This window comes from Grampus griseus, assembly GCF_964374135.1.
Source record: "Grampus griseus genome assembly, chromosome: 14".
Taxonomy (NCBI): Eukaryota; Metazoa; Chordata; class Mammalia; order Artiodactyla; family Delphinidae; genus Grampus; species Grampus griseus.
In genome coordinates this window covers 40,417,006-40,432,088 of record NC_139008.1, presented here as the reverse complement: position 1 = coordinate 40,432,088, position 15,083 = coordinate 40,417,006, and the positions used below count along the sequence as shown (strand labels likewise).

At 44.5% G+C, this 15,083-nt stretch overlaps 1 protein-coding gene across 1 annotated transcript in view; it reads right to left on the bottom strand.

The window, feature by feature from the left end:
• ZNF133 (zinc finger protein 133) overlaps positions 1-13,722 on the bottom strand; it is a 28,010-nt gene extending 14,288 nt beyond the window's left edge. Inside the window, exon 1 of the mRNA XM_082671290.1 lies at positions 13,618-13,722. The gene's annotated coding sequence lies outside the window, so the exon portion shown is untranslated. The remainder of the gene's footprint in view (positions 1-13,617) is intronic.
• Positions 13,723-15,083: the final 1,361 nt, after the last annotated feature.

Genomic DNA, 15,083 nt, shown 5'->3' with positions numbered 1-15,083 from the left:
TTTCATTTAGCATAATGTCTTCAAGTGTCAGCCATGTACTCCAAAGAAGACATACAGACGGCCAGGAGGCACATGAAAAGATGCTCCACATCATTAGTTATTAGAGAAATGCAAATCAAAACTACAATGAGATATCACCTCACACTAGTCACCATCAAAAAGTCTACAAACAATAAATGCTGGAGATGGTGTGGAGAAAAGGGAGCCTTCCCACACTGTTGGTGGGGATGCAAATTGGTGCAGCCACTGTGGCAAACAGTATGGAGGTTTCTTAAAAAACTAAAAATAGAGCTACTGTATGATCCAGCAATCCCACTCCTGGGCACATATCCAGAGAAAACCATGGTTTGAAAGGATACATGTACACCAATGTCCACTGCAGCACTGTTTACAACAGCCAAGACATGGAAGCAACCTAAATGTCCATCGACAGATGAATGGATAAAGATGATGTGGTACATATATGCAATGGAATATTACTCAGCCATAAAAAAGAATGAAATAATGCCATCTGCAGCAATGTGGATGGACCTGGAGTGACATTAAGTCAGACAGAGAAAGACAAATATCATATGATTTTGCTTATATGCAGAATCTAAAAAAAAAAAATGACACAAATGAACTTATTTACATAACAGAAACAGACTCACAGACTTAGAAAACAAAGATGGTTACCAAAAGGGAAAGGTGGGGAGGAGGGATAAATTGGGAGTTTGAGATTGACATATACATACTACTATATTTAAAATAGATAACCAACAAAGACCTACTGTATAGCACAGGGACCTCTGCTCAGTATTCTGTAACAACCTAAATGGGAAAAGGATTTGAAAAAGAATAGATACATGTATATGTATAACTGAATCACTGTGCTGTACACCACAAACAAAACATTGTGAACTATACTACAATATAAAATAAAAAAAAAATTAAAAGTTTCAGCCATGTTGAAGCATGTACTCAGAATTTCCTCCTTTTTAAGGCTAAAAAATACTCTACTGTATGTATATACCATTCCTCCACTGACGGACATTGGGTTTGTATCCACCTTTTAGCTATTGTGAATAATACTACCATACAAATTGCTTTCAGTTCTTTTGGGTATATACCCAGAAGTTGAATTGCTGAATCAAATGGTAATTCTATGTTCAGTTTCTTCAGGAAACACTACTGTTTTCCACAGAAGCCACACCATTTTATATCCCCACTAACAATGTAAAAGGATTCTAGTATCCCTACATCCTTGACGACACTTGCTGCTCCCTGAGTTTTTGGTAATAGCCATCATGTGAAATGTATAAAGTGAGCTCTCATTGTGGTCTTTATTTGCATTTCCCTAATGATTAGTGACAGTAACCATCTTTTTATGTGCTTATTTGCTATCTGTATATCTTCTTGGCAAAAACGTCTATTCAAGTCCTTTGATGGTTCTTGAATTGGAGTGTTTGGTTTTTGTTGTTGCTCTCTGAGATCTTTATATATTCTGGACATTAATTACTTATCGGATATATGACTTGCAAATATACATTCTTTAATGCACAAAAGTTTTTAACCTTGATAAAGTCCAATTTATCTATTTTTTCTTTTGTTGCCTGGACTTTTGGTGTTATTACCCAACAAATCATAACTAAATCCAACTTCATGAAGCTTTTCCTCAATGTTTTCTTCTAAGAGTTTTACAGTTTTAGCTCTTACCTTTTTAGGTCTTTGATCCATTTTGAGTTAATTTTCATTCTCTTCCATGTGGGTATAAGTTTTCCCAGCAGTGTCTATTGAATAGACTGTCCTTTCCACATGGAATGGTCTTGGTAGTGTTGTTGAAAATCACCTGATCATACATCTGTGATTAAGTTCTGAGCTCTCTGTTGCTGCTCTCAAGATTCTGTTGCCTTTGGCTTGATTATAATGTATCTTGGTGTGGGTCTCTTTTAAGAGGTTATCCTACTTAGAGTTCATTAAGCTTCTTGGTTCCTCTTCATGTTTTCTATCTCTTTACTGACATTTCCATTTTGTTTTTACATTGTTTTCTTGACCTCGTTCATGTTTTCCATTAGCTCTGACAGCTGTCTTAAAGTCTTTTGTCTAGTAAGCCCACATAGTACGGCAACTCTGGAACTCAGATTCCCCAGATTTGCTTGGTTTTTGTTTTTGTTGTTGTACTGTGTCTCCGTGCCAGGGTTCAATCTGAGGTGTAAACTAAAGGTTTTTCTTGCATCTTTTCTGATCCTGTGCCTTTCCACGGGTAATATTTCCAGGGATGGTAACTTCCTAAACTGACCAAGTCATGGTCAAACAGGCTGCAGGTAAGATAAGTTACACTTCCAGGACTAGAGCTGGACTTTGCCAGGTGCCAACAAGGTGGTCAAGACAAGAGAAAGGATTGTGCCCATCCTGCGACAGCCAGTGTGGAAATGCAGGAAACACTCACCATTACCCTGGCTTCCCAGGACCCTGTGGCCATTTTTCCTGGTATCACTAAAGGATGATATCTCAGAAGGCAGATCCATGTAAGGAAAGCAGAAATTAGAGGGTGTCAGCTGGAAATGCTCTCCCAGTGAGCGAGGCAGGGTCTGCTCTCCAACCCCACAGCTGGGGGAGGGGTGGCACGGTGGAAGTGTAACACTCTGGTTTTTACCAGGGCCCTGGAAAAAAGTTCAGAGTCAGGCCTTCAGTAGGTTTGGTCCCAAACTCTCCTGATCCCAACAAACTAAATGTAGAAGGACTTTTTCAGGCTCTCTACTTGACTGTAGATGTTAACACATCATTATTAATTTGAGGGGTTGTGAAAATGGTATTATTGTGGTTGTTTTAAAAAATATACACTGAAGTATTTATAGATGAAATGATCCATGGGATTGCTTTTAAAAACACTTCAGGAGGGCTTCCCTGGTGGCACAATGGTTAAGAATCCGCCTGCCAATTCCGGAGACACGGGTTCAAGCCCTGGTCCAGGAAGAACCCATGTGCCATGGAGCAACTAAGCCCATAAGCCCTACAGCCCGTGCTCTGCTGAGCCCTAGAGCACGTGCTCTGCAATGGGAGAAGCCACAACGATGAGAAGCCCACGCACTGCGGCTGCAACAAGAGAAAGCCCACGGGCAGCAATGAAGATCCAACACAGCCAAAAATAAATAAATGTATTTATAAAAACAAAACAAAAAAAACACTTCAGGAAAAATTGGACAAACCACCCCCCTCCCAAGATTGCTACACAGTGTTTACTGTTAAAGCTGGGGTTTTATTATAGTTTCCTTGCTTTGAATATGTTTGAAATTTTTCCATTAATAAAAAATTACTAAAAAATTCTCAAACACCAAAGGAACCCAAAAACCAAAAACCCAGATGCAACAAATATGGCAAAATATAAACAAGTGTTAAATCAAGATGATGCACATAAGGACGTTCATTATGCTATTGACTCCTTTATTTTTAAGATTTTTCTTTTAAAACGTAAAAAGTATACACAGAAAAAACGCTGCATTGTGAACAAAACCAGAGAAACCTAAAGCAATAATGAAGGACAAAAATTGGCCATTGGAATCAATTATCAATTCATTTCCCCTTTGGTAACCATAAGTTTGTTTTTGAAATATGTGAGTCTGTTTCTGTTTTGCAAATAAGTGCGGGGAACTAAGATACTGCAAACCACACAACCAAAAAAAAAGAAAGAAATGAAGACTAAATTGTAAGACACCAAGGAAGAATAGAGTGACATGAAAACATGATGGCCACTGAAAGCTAACAGGAGGAGATGAAAATGAAAGAAAGAAGTAAAAAGAGTTAGAGAAAAAATGGTTGAAATGGAAAACAGACAAAGAATTTCATTTGTATAATTGCAGCTCCTGCAGAAGAAAACAAAGAAATAAACCAAAAAAGGGTTGGGGTGGGGGTGGGGAGGGAACAGAACTAATATTTAAAACTATAACCCAAGAAAACTTCAAAAATAGATGACATGAATCACAGCAATATCTTTCTTGACCCACCTCCTAGGGTAATGAAAATGAAAACAAAAATAAACAAGTGGGATCTAATTAAACTTAAAAGCTTTTGCACAGCAAAGGAAACCATAAGCAAAATGAAAAGACAACCCACAGGATGGGAGAAAATATGTGCAAATGAAGCGCCAAGGGATTAATCTCCGAAATATACAAGCAGCCCATGCAGCTCTATGTCAAAAAAACAACCCAATCAAAAAATGGGCAGAAGATCTAAATAGACATTTCTTCAAAGAAGACATACATATGGCCAAAAAGCACATGAAAAGATGCTCAACATCACTCATTATCAGAGAAATGCAAATCAAAACTACAATGAAGGATCACCTAACACTGGTCGGAATGGCCATCATCAAAAAATCTACAAACAATAAATGCTGGAGAGGGTGTGGAGAAAAGGGAACCCTCTTGCACTGTTGGTGGGAATGTAAATTGGTATAACCACTATGGAGAACAGTATGGAAGTTCTTTAAAAAACTAAAAATAGAACTACCATATGATCCACCAATCCCACTCCTGTGTATATACCCAGAGAAAACCATAATTAGAAAAGATACATGCACCCCAATGTTCACTGCAGCACTAGTTACAGTAGCCAGGATACGGAAGCAACTTAAATGTCTATCAACAGAGGAATGGATAAAAAAGATGTGGTACATATATACAATGGACTATTAGCCATAAAAAAGAATGAAATAATGCCATTTGCAGCAACATGGATGGACCTAGAGATAATCATACTAAGTGAAATAAGTCAGAAAGAGAAAGACAAATATCATGTGATATCACTCATATGTGGAATCTAATTTTTTTAAATTTATTTATTTTCTTTATTTTTGACAGCGTTGAGTCTTTGTTGCTGTGCGCTGGCTTTCTCTAGTTGCGGCGAGTGGGGGCTACTCTTCCTTGCAGTGCGTGGGCTTCTCACTGCGGTGGCTTCTCTTGTTGTGGAGCATGAGCTCTAGGCGCTCAGGCTTCAGTAGTTGTGGTGCCCAGGCTCAGTAGTTGTGGCTCACGGGCTCTAGAGCACAGGCTCAGTAGTTGTGGTGCACAGGCTTAGTTGCTCCGTGGCATGTGCGATCTTCCCGGACCAGGGCTCGAACCCGTGTCCCCTGCGCTGGCAGGCGGATTCTTAACCACTGCGCCACCAGGGAAGCCCCTGGAATCTAATTTTTTAAAATGATATAAATGAACTTATTTACAAAACAGAAACAGACTCGCAGATTTCAAAAACAAACTTATGGTTACCAAAGGGGAAATGTGGGGGGGGGCATAAATTAGGAGCTCGGGATTAACATACATACACTACTACATATAAAATATATAGATAGATATAGATAGATAACCAACAAGGACCTACTGTATAGCACAGGGAACTCTACTCAATACTCTGTAATAACCTATATGGGAAAAGAATCTAAAAAAGAATGAATATATGTATATGTATAACTGAATCACTTTACTGTACACCTGAAACTAACACAACATTGTAAATCAACTGTACTCCAACAAAATTTTTTTTTAAAATGACCTGAATCTAAATATGAAAGGGCTTACAGAGTACAAGGGAAGAATTGACTCACAACCAACAACTTCAAGGTATCTACTGGAAAAACTATCAGACTTTGAAGAATAACAACAAAAATCCTAAGTGACTCTAGGCAAAAAATATACCAGACTTCCATCAGACTTTTCATAATCGTCATTCAACCCTTGTGCATTGCTGGGGGGAATGTACAATGGTGCAACCACTATGGAAAATAATATAGCAGTTCCTCAAAAAATTAAAAATAGAAATTATCAAAAAAAAAAAGAAATTATCATATGATCTACCAGTTCCACTTCTGGGTATTTCCCCAAAAGAACTGAAAGCAGGGACTTGAACAGATATTTGTACACTTGTGTGAGCAGCATTATTCACAATAGCTACAATGTGAAAGTAATCCAAGTGTCTGTCAATAGATGAATGGATAAACAAAATGTGGTATATACATACAATGAATATTATTCAGCCTCAAAAAAAATTCTGACACATGCTACAACATGGATGAACTTTAAAGATATTATGCTAAGTGCAACAAACCAAACACAAAAGGACAAATACTATATGATACCACTTATATGAGGTACCTAGAGTAATCCATAGAGACAGGAAGCAGAATGAAGGTTGAGAGCAGTTGGGGGGAAGGGGAAATAGAGAGTTACTGTTTAATGGGTACAGAGTTTCAGTTCTGCAGGTGGAGAGTGCGGATGGTTGCACAACAATATGAATGTACTTAACGCTACTGAACTATACACTGAAAATGGTTAAGATGGTAAATCTTATGTTATATATATTTTACCACATTAAATGCATGGCAAAAATATACCATCATTCAAAGCAATAAGAAAATATTCCACCATGACAAAGTGGGATTTACCCAGAAACGTAAGACTGGTTCAATATTAGAAAATCCATTACTATAATACACTATATTAATGAACAGATCCAAGAAGAAAAATCATGATTGCATTTATACATACTGAAATATTCTTTAACAAAACTCAACTCTCATTCTTCCAATATCCAATTCAATGTAAGATTGATGAATCCATAAAACTTTTCATTTTTAATTTTAGACTTAAAAAGAAGTTGCAAAAATGTCAATTCCCATATAACCGTCACTTAGTTTTCTCTAATGTTAACATCTTGGAAAACCAAAATACAATGATCAAAACCAGGAAATTAACATTGATATAATACTATTATCTAAACTACAACTCTTAACCACATTTCAACAGTTTTTCCACTAATGTCCTGTCCTTCCTCTGGTCCAGATATCAACTGAGCTTCCAACATTGCATTTAGCTGTCATATATCTTTCATCTCCTCCAATCTGTGACAGTTCCTTCTTTCATGAAAGTGACATTTTTGAACAACATCCGTCAATTTTGGTTTATCTGATTTTTAAAAAATGATTAGAATGATATTAGTTCATTTGGGGCTAGAATTCCTCAGAAGTCATGTGTCTTTTTCAGTGCACCCTATCAAGGGGTTCGTGATATTGATATGTTTCATTATTGATGATGTTAACCTTAATCTTGATCACTTGGTTAAGGCAGTGTCTGCTGGCTTTCTCCATTGCAAAGTCACTCTTTTTCCCTTTATAATTAATATGTATCTTGGGAGAGATACTTTGAGATTATACAAATAACGTATTTCTCTTCAATCTTCCACCCACTAATTTCAGCATAATTTTGTGGGACCTGTCTGCAACAATTATTACTGTGGTGTTGACCAAATGACAATGTTCTATTTCCCTCTTTCATTCTAAATTCATTAACTGGGGACTTCCCTGGTGGCACAGTGGATAGGACTCCATGCTCCCAATGCAGGGGGCCTGGGTTCGATCTCTGGTCAGGGAACTAGATCCCACATGCATGCCACAACTAAGAGTTTGCATGATCCAACTAAGGAGCCTGCCTGCTGCAACTAAGACCCGGTGCAACCAAATAAATAAATAAATAAATATGAAAAATAAATTAATTAATTAATTGGAATTCTTCTGTAAGCAAGAGTTGTCCCTTCTTATTTATTTCAGTGTGGATTTACAGTTTATCCTATGGGTTATATTAGAATATTATCACTTTATTATATGTGGAATCTAAAAAAATGGTACAAATGAACTTAAAAAACAGAAATGAGTCACGGATATAGAAAATAAACTTATGGTTACTGGGGGGAAAGGTTGCGGGGGGGAAGGGATAAATTGGGAGATTGTGACTGACATATACACACTACTATATATAAAATAGATAGCTAAAAAGAACCTACTATATAGCACAGGGAACTCTACTCAATACTCTGTAATGACCTATATAGGAATAGAATCTAAAAAACAGTGGATATATGTATATGTACAACTGATAACTTCGCTGTACAGCAGAAACGAACACAACATTGTATGGCAACTATACTCCAATAAAAAAATAAAAGAGGATGAGGTGAGAGAGTAGCATTGACATATATACACTACCAAATGTAAAATGGATGGATGGGAAGCTGCTGTACAGAACAGGGAGATCAACTCAATGCTTTGTGATGACCTAGAGGGGTGGGATAGACAGGGGTGGGATAGGGAGGGTGGGAGGGAGGCTCAAGAGGAAGGGGATATGGGGATATATGTGGGGATATGGGGATATATGTATACATATGGCTGATTCACTTTGTTGTACAGCAGAAACTAACACAACATTGTGAAGCAATTTTACACCAATAAAGATGTGAAAAAATAAAATAAAATAAAAAGAATATTATCACTATTTTGCTGCTCAAATTATTTCAACTTCAAACATTGGGAGCTGCTTCAGACTGACCTCATTCCTGCTTTAACCAATAAATGTGGCACAAGTGACACTCTGTCAGTTACAAGCTTAAGTCTTTTTTTTTTTTTTTAATATTTATTTATTTATTTTGGCTGTGCTGGGTCTTAGCTGCAGCATGTCGGATCTAGTTCCCTGACCAGGGATTGAAGCCAGGCCCCCTCCATTGGGAGTGTGGAGTCTTACCCACTGGACCACCAGGGAAGTCCCACAGGCTTAAGTCTTAAGAAGGCTACACAGCTTATGCTCTCAGGAGGCGCGAGATGCCACTTTAAGAACTTCAACTCCCCTGCTGGAGGGACCACACGGAAGCAGAGGCCCCGATACTCCACGAAGAGAGAGTGTGGGGCCCAGGTGCCCCCAGCCTTCCAGCCAGTCCACTAAAGCACCAGATGTGTGACGGAACCGTCTTGGATGGTCCAACCCAAAAGAGTCCACAAGTGACTTTGGGGGAAAATTCAGCTGGATCTATAACTCCCACGGAGCAGAAGGACTGCCCAGCGGATTTAACCGAAGGAACTGGGAGAGATGATAACATGGTGGTTCCTCTACGCCATGGGCTTGGGGAGCTTGTTGTGCAGCAATCAGTAATGAAAGCCCTCACAGACATGCTGTGCCTCTGCCTTCTTCAGCTCTGTTAATGACAGAAGCATCCTTCCCATCACCCACATGCTGACTCGGGCACCAGGTGTACTTCTCTTCCTGCCAAATCACACCAGTCACCAAGGCCTACTGAGTCCACCTCCAAGAACTCTCTATGCCTCCCACCCCCAACCCATCTGGGGAAGGGACAGTCCCTCCTGAGAGAGGCTCTGCAGACCATCTCCCGACATCCCGGCCAGTCTGATCCGTTCCTCCCAGAATTAGCTCCACCTACACATGGCTGGATTACTTATTAAAAATGTCCTAAGCTCTTACTGTGCGACAGACACTATCTTAGACCCTGGGGATACAGAAGTGAACAAAGACAAAAACATCTGCCCTCACTGACATGCAAGTTTAGAGAAGGAAGATGGACATATTAAATTAACAAATAAAACACACACCAGATCAGAAAGTAATAAGTGAGATAAAGAAAATAAAGCAGGGAAGCAGAAAAGAAGTAACACAAAAGAGACGGGGTTTTGAGATTTTAAATAGTGGTTAGGAAGGCCTTGCTGAGAAGATGATTGAATAAAAATCTGAAGGCTGTGAGGGATGAGCCAAGTGAGTAACTTTGAAGAGAGCATCACATGCAAGAGAACAGCCAGTGCAAAGGCCCTGAGGCGAGAGTCGGCCTGGCACCGTCAAGGCACAGAGACAGTTCACTGTGGCTGGTATGCGGTGACTGACACTGAGTGGGGGAGGTTCTGACTTTGACTGAGGTGAGAAGCCACTGGAGGTCTTTGAGCAAATGCATGACCTGCCTGCTGAACTGACTAATACAGCTGTACTGAGAGGGACAAGGAAGGAAGCAGAGAGATCACTCAAGGGCTATGACCATCCAGGTGAGGTGGTGGCCCGGACCACAGCAGGAGCGGCGGAGGCTGCTTACTGGGGATATGGAGTGTAAGAGCAAGAAAGGAGTCGAGCATGACTCCGAAGTTCTGAGCCTGAGGAAGCTGAAGGCGTTGCCATGTCTCTGCTCCCTTTTACAGCTTAACTCCCTGAAAGAACTGTCCATCCTCCACAGGGTCGGGGCATGTTTACAGGAGTTGATCAGAGTTTGTTGTTGGACACATCAAGTTTGGATGCCCATGAGATACCCAAGTGGAAATGCCAAGTAGACAGGAGACTGGGATTTGGAGTTGAAGAGAGAGATCTTGGCTGAACCTCAGAGGGATGGCATCTCAGGCCTTGAGAGTGGACGGGGCCACCAAGGAGAGATGGAGCTGAAGCGGGGCCTTCCACAGGGGTTCTGGGAGTAAAGAAGCCAGCCAAGGAGACAGAGGAGGCGCAGCCTATGAGGTAGGAGGAAAACCTGGAAACCAGGGACAGCAACATGAAAGGAGATCCTAAGACGAATGCAACTATGTAAAATGTTGCTGAGCATGGACTGGTATTTAGCCACAGGAAGCTCAGTGGTAACTTAGACAAAGAATATTTTTTAGTGGGTAAAGCTGAAAAGCCTTACTGGAATATTTAAAAGGCAATGGAAGGATATTAACGGAGACATCAAGAAAAGAGAATTCTTTCAAGGAGTTTAGCTCTGAAGGGGAGGAAAGCTGCAGGGCAAGAGCTGGAGGGAAACTGTGGTCCCTGCTCTGCTCAGGACCCTTTACTGGGTCCCTCCCGCACCCACATCAAGTCCACACTAACTTGCTATTCAGGGCTCACTCCACTAATGCCCACAGCGCACTCTCCAATCAGACTCCCCATGTGAACTTCCATCCTTCCAGCAAGGATGACACTCATGTCTTCACCATGCATCACTCACTTAGTCTCACTTAACCTGGCACTCATTTAACCCGGTCCCAGGAACCCTATCAGTGGCTCAAGAAGCACAAGATAAGGCACCCGACCGTCAAAGAACCACCTCCCAGTCCAATGGGACAGCTGGACAGTCATGACACAGCCTGAGCCCTGGGGTCCTGATGTGTCAAGCATCCCACAGCGAATGGGAGCCCGGGAATACTGCTGGGGACGTGCAGCGTGCTCTGCCGGGGGAGCCCGTCCCAGCTCATCACAGGAGTTGATGCTCAAGCAGAGAGGTACGGAGAAACAAAAGCAGACAATGGAATAAGTTTCCATGCAGCTGTAAAGCAGGGTCTGACGAGTGTGGGGATTAGGGGAGGACACTGAAAGGGTGACTTGGAGAACAAGTTGGAAGCATTAATAATAATTCTAACGAACAGTTACTGAGTATTTATGTACTAGGCGCTCTAACCGCATGGCTAGGGTTATCACACCCAACATCCCTGTCAGGTGGACACCATTCTGATCCCCATTTGGCAGATGAGGAACAGAAGGCTCAGAGAGGCAACATAACATGCTCAGGGCCACACAGCTAGATATGGTGAAACTGAGATTTGAATCTGGGCAGTCAGACTTTGGAGTGGGGACAGAAGCAAACGATTAGAAAGGTCCCTTTCTAGCAGGCTGAATGGCAAGATCAGTATTTATACCTCAGGTGCCCAACTCAAGAGGCAGCGGTGGGGGAAGGGGGGGCAGAGGGAGAAGAAGGTGGAGAAGAGGCAGGAGCAAGGGCGCTGCAGGAGTGGAGACGGGGAAGAAGAAGGGGATCCAGCGCACAGCACAGGGGAGAGAACACGGCAGCCACCGAACAGGAGGTAAGTCTGCAAAGAACAAAGAGGCCCAGCTTGTACCAAGGGCAGAAGTTGCAGATGTTAACCAGATCTGCAAGGTTAGAAGAAATGCGGGGAGAGGGGCAGAGACAGGGAAAACCACCACACCGAATTCCACATACATCTCCCTCTCCTGTCTCTGACCAGAGCTGTTCTGACTGAAAGAAACTTTAAAACAACTGGAAAAGGAACTATTCATTTTGTTGGGTGTAATGATGAAATTGTGGTTATATTACAACAAGAAGTCCTTATGTGTAAGCTGCCTTCTGAGGTAACTGTGTGTGAAATGACAGGCCTGGGACAAAAAGGCAGTGAGAGCGCTGGACGGAACAAGACCAGAAGGCCGAGGCCTTCACGGCGGACAAGCCCCGGGAGTGAGCAGGTGTGAGCAAACGCCGAGACGGAGCGCTGGCGCCAGGATGGAGGGGTAGTGAAGGAGGACGCTGGGTCTGAAGAACAGTCCCTGTGAAAATGGCCACCCTTACAACAGGCCTTGCTTCCTGGGGAAACCAGCTGGGGCCCTGATCCCGGGAATGGGGCATTACAAGGCACAAGATGTCAAAGTTGAGCGAAGGAAACCCACCCATGGTCCAGCAGGCAAAAGGCAAGCGGCCCCCACCTGAGGCTGGGCTGTCAGGAGCCCAGGGTCCTCCCCTGGCCCACCAGGCAGTCCTCTCTGGGCAGGCAGGAGCCACAGGGGGCAGAATGAGAACCGAAAGGTTCAGGAGAGTCGCTGGAAACTCTCAAGCTCCAGCAGGGTAGGGTTTCCTCTTCCTTAAAGGCATCAGGAAGGGACCTGACACAGAAGAAAAGACTGCGGGCAGCTTGCTGGGAACAGAGCTGTTATGTAGGCTAGAACACGGGCCTTAGCTGATCCTCTCTCACCGCTGATCTTTACTAGGGAAGTTCACACTCACTGGGCACTTAGTATATACCGGAGACTGTTCCGGGCGCTGGATGAGTTTCACCTCATTCTAGCCTCCCAACCCAGTGAAGTAAGATTTATTATTTTCATTTTACAGATGAGATAACCGAGGCACAGTGAGGTCAGTCTCTTGCCTAAGGTGACACAGTTATAAGGTGACAGAGTCTGGATGCAATCTGGCCGTGGAGGCCAGGCTCTTAAGCAGGGCAGTGACAGCGAACCTCTGCGGGTTGTAAGGATTCTGTGTATCATTCTGAGATGAATCAAGATTGTTCACGAGGTGATAAGGGTTAAGTCTGCGTGATGATCTACGGAGTTCTATTTATTTCCCTTTAAAATTTCTCCGTAATAAAAATTTAAAATGGAACGTAAGATCCCAAAGCCGGGCCACACCAGAGATGTCTAAATCCTTGATTCCCGTGATCAATGATGGTTTCCAGGACCTCTGAAAAACTTGCTCGGTGGGCCCCAGACGACCTCTTCCTCCAAGTCCCAAACCCAGGGGCGACCAGCCAAACTGAGACACCCCCCACACGCACCCCGCAAGATCGCGCCAAAATGGCCACTCCACACCCAGCCCATCCCGGGCGCGTTGGCCCACGCCGGCCGCCCATCCGCGGGAGGCCTCAGCAAAGCCGACGGGTAGCCGGGCCCGAAAGAAGACTACCAGCTCCCACCCACCAGAACTCGAGACACCTGGCACCGGGGCCTGCTGGCACCTGTCACCCCCTCGGAAACATAAGGCCCCCGAAGCTTACTTACTCAAACCCCTAAACGCGGGGACTCGTGGCATGAGCGACCGCCTCTCCCAATACCGCTATTTCGGCCAAGGCCGAACCTAGGAGGAGGCCGGAGCCCAGCAGCCGCCACCACTGGGCATCGCGGCTGGGCTTCACCCACGTCCCTCGGAGATGCGCGCCCACATTCCCCAAATGTGACACCCGGTAGGGCACGGCCTGAGCCACGACAGCGCGTCCCCGCCGCCACCTCCTCTCCCCACCACCCGAACCGTCTCCAGCCCCAGCCCGCAGGCCAGTCTTTCAGGACTTACCTTTCTGCGCGGGGAAGGGCACGGCTGCAGCGAGGGCCCGCGGGAGCCACAGTCACCAGCGCCACCAAAGAACAAGGGGTCACTAGAGCCACCAGCTCGGGGGCCACTCCAGCAGGACGCCAGGACTACACTACCCAGAAACTTCGGGTCGCGCCGGGACCACACCTCCCAGTATGCTCGGCGCCATCAAGCGCGCCGCCCGCCAGGCGCTCCCACTGGCCTCTGAGGGAGCCGTTTCTGGGTGACATGCTCCGGCCACCGGAGAATGGCCACTGTGGCGCCCGGATTCCCCCTGTTTTTTTTTCTTCAAACCACGTGGAGAAGGCATGTAGCGAAAGCATGTAGCTTCTCTCCGTGCACTGACCCCCTTCTCTAACACCTCCGCCTCAAAGACCACCCTCCCAACTGACCCCTGCAGTGACTTCCGCATCCGGTGCCGAGCCCGCCCCCTCGGTTGGCGGAAGTGACGTGTAAGGGGCGCTTCCGTTTGGCTCCTTGGGTGGGCGCCGGTGGGTGGCGCTGGGACGTGCGGTCTATCCCGCTCCAGTTGCGGGGAAGCGAGGCTGTGCTCGCGCTCCGTGAGCGCCGCGCGGGCGTGGTGTCCACCAGTTCACATAACCCTTGAACTCACTTAAACCCATGGCGGGGGTGGTTACTGAGACTGGGAGAGACAAGGCATATTACCGGGATCTCCGACCGAAGGAGGCAGACGCGGGTTCCTGCCCATGTCCGCAACCGAAACATCCCTCTGTGCTCCCTGAGGTCTTGTCCCTGTGTGGAGTCCACAGATTTATGGGCAGCCTCTCATCCATCTAGTGGGGGGACAGGAGCCTCAGTGATAGACCATAGCTTGGGGCTGATCCCCTCATAGTCTTCGCTCTGTGTACCGGAAAAAGACAACAGCCTGAAAGTTGAGAATTATGTTTCATTTGGTGGGCTTACACCTGGGAGACAGCCGCTCAGCTAGCTCTGGGGAACTGTTTCAAAGAGGTATGGGAGGAGCCAGGATATATAGGAGTTTTTGCTGAAAAAAACGGGTGGTTGAACCTCAAAAGATGACCACTAGTCACAAAAGAACACACATCTCAACTTAATGAATTTAGCACTTTTCTATGCATGGGAAGATGCAAGAGTCCGGGCTCAGTGAAATGATTCCTTTGATATGGTACTAGCTATCTAGGGCCAATATCCTGTTTTTCTCCATCCTGAAGTCGCCTCAGGGCGCATCCTCAGGGTGCACCCTCGGTGTGGCTGCAGAGACTGATGCCTTGACGGCAGGCAACATTCGTTGTTTATTGGAATGGCAGGCGCCATATTTTTTTTTCTTTTTTTGTCCACAGCTCTCTGGGTCTTTGTTCAGGGTCCTGAAAATGGGGCAGCACTGGTGCTATCTGGGATACCTCAACTGGGGAGCTGAAGAACACACCCCACTTCGCTGTGGAAGGGCGTTTCCACTAGGGCACCTT